This window comes from Nycticebus coucang, chromosome 6 (assembly GCF_027406575.1).
Source record: "Nycticebus coucang isolate mNycCou1 chromosome 6, mNycCou1.pri, whole genome shotgun sequence".
Classification (NCBI taxonomy): Eukaryota; Metazoa; Chordata; class Mammalia; order Primates; family Lorisidae; genus Nycticebus; species Nycticebus coucang.
In genome coordinates this window covers 34,686,981-34,689,171 of record NC_069785.1, presented here as the reverse complement: position 1 = coordinate 34,689,171, position 2,191 = coordinate 34,686,981, and the positions used below count along the sequence as shown (strand labels likewise).

General features: G+C 42.5%; 1 pseudogene; it reads left to right on the top strand.

The window, feature by feature from the left end:
• Positions 1 to 227: 227 nt before the first annotated feature.
• Positions 228 to 1,160, top strand: LOC128588296 (olfactory receptor 4F3/4F16/4F29-like; annotated as a pseudogene).
• The last annotated feature ends 1,031 nt before the right edge of the window (positions 1,161 to 2,191 follow it).

The window sequence follows — 2,191 nt, the reverse complement described above, 5'->3', positions numbered from 1 at the left end:
TAGGGAGTCTGGGGAATTAGAAGCAGAACTTTGTGGCAATGAGTGATGCCTATTTTCTGCAACTAGTTAAAGGGGTTAGTGTACAAATGTTTTGACTCTGTAAAATAAGGCAAAATTTTTTGCACACAATTTGAAACTTTTGCAGCCAGTCAACACTCACAAGGCTTGATCTTAACTTTACTGTCTTTTTTAGGTAATACTAGAGTCAACTCTGCCTTGCAGTGGCAATGGATGGAGCCAACCACTCTGTGGTGTCTGAGTTTGTGTTCCTTGGACACATTCATGGGGTATCCAGCTTCTTTTTTTCCTCTTTTCCTCTGTATTCTACTTGGCAAGTTTGGTGGGAAACCTCCTCATTGTGTTCTCTGTAACCTCTGACCCTCACTTACACTCTCCCATGTATTTCCTGCTGGCCAACCTCTCCTTTCTTGACCTGGGAGTTTGCTCTATTGCAGCCCCCAAAATGATTTGTGACCTTTTTAGAAAACGCAAAGCCAACTCTTCTGGGGGATGTGTAACTCAGATCTTCTTTATTCATGCGATTGGGGGCACAGAAATGGTGCTGCTCATCACCATGGCCTTTGACAGATATGTGGCCATATGTAAGCCCCTCCACTACTTGGCCATTATGAGCCCACGGATGTGCATTTTAATTTTAGCTGCTGCCTGGATCCTTGGCCTCATCCACTCAGTGGCCCAATTGGCTTTTGTCATAGACTTGCCCTTTTGTGGCCCTAATGTATTGGACAGCTTTTACTGTGATCTCCTTCAGCTCTTTAAACTTGTCTGCACACAGATCAATAGACTGGAGTTCATGGTCACAGCCAACAGTGGGCTCATCTCTGTGGGGTCCTTTTTCATTTGATTATTTCTTATATTTTCATTTTTGTCAGTGTTTGGAAACACTCCCCAGGTGGTTTATCCAAAGCCCTCTCTACTCTTTCAGCTCATGTCACTGTGGTAGTTTTATTCTTTAGGCCATTAATCTTCTTCTATAGCTGGCCCTTCCCCTCATCACTTTTAGATAAATTTCTTGCTATCTTTGATGCAGTTCTCACTCCTTTTCTGAATCCGGTTATCTATACATTTAGGAAGAAGGCATGAAGGCAGCAATGAAGAAACTTTGCCATCAGCTTGTGAGTTTTAGGAAGATGTCCTGAATGTCCTAAGGATAAACAAAAATGTAGCTCTACATTCAATGATAATGGGAAAAATAAAGTCATTGAAATTTTAGATCTCTATTTTGTGTACTAGGTTACGTTTAGGCATTCACCATGTCATTGTGTATCTCTACTACCCTAATATATGAGGGTAAAGGGAGCTAAGACTTCAGCCTTCTGTGTTTCAGACCTTGTGCTGAATGTTTAATAGAAATTATTTAATATTCATGATAACTCCGTAGTGAGTATTTTTGCTTCAATGTTTGTTTATGAATTAAGACATGTTTTCTGCTCATTCAATTTTTTTGAGACACAGTCTCAAGCTGTTGCCCTGGTAACAGTGCCATGACGTCACAGCTCACAGCAAATTCAAACTCCTTGGGTTTAAGCCATTCTTTTGCCTCAGCCTCCCAAGTAGCTGGGACTACAGGCGCCTGCCACATGCCCAGCTATGGTTTTTTTGTTGTTGTTGTTGCGGTTGTCATTGTTGTTTTAGCAGGCCAAGGTCGGCTTCAAACCCAGCAGCCTCCGTGCATGTGGCTGGTGCCCTATGCACTGAGCCATGGGTGCTGCCTGCTCAACCTTAGTTGTAGGTTACTTGCAGGTCCTATCTTTGCACTCCGGTAGCTCTCTCTACTACCACGTAAGGAAGCTGGAGTAAAACTACTGAATGTTAAAAGACCCCTTGGAGAGAGGGGGCAGGCTATAAGCCAGCACTAAGGCTCCAGAGATCTGAGTGAGGCCACCTGAGACCCTGTAGCCCTGGTCAAGCTGCTAGATGATTGATGCCTCATGGAAAGCCCAGGGGACACCAGCAGAAGAACTGCCCAGCTGAGCTTAGCCTGAGTTGTAGACTCATGAGCAAGCAAAATGTTACTAACTTAAACTACTTTGTTATACAGGAATAGATAATCAATACAGAATACTCTGCATAATTATGGTTTATCAATGGCTCTTTCAATGACTCTGCACTCCTTTTATATAGAATATCACCAGAGGTTTTCTGTTCTGTTGATTTTTTAAATAAAATA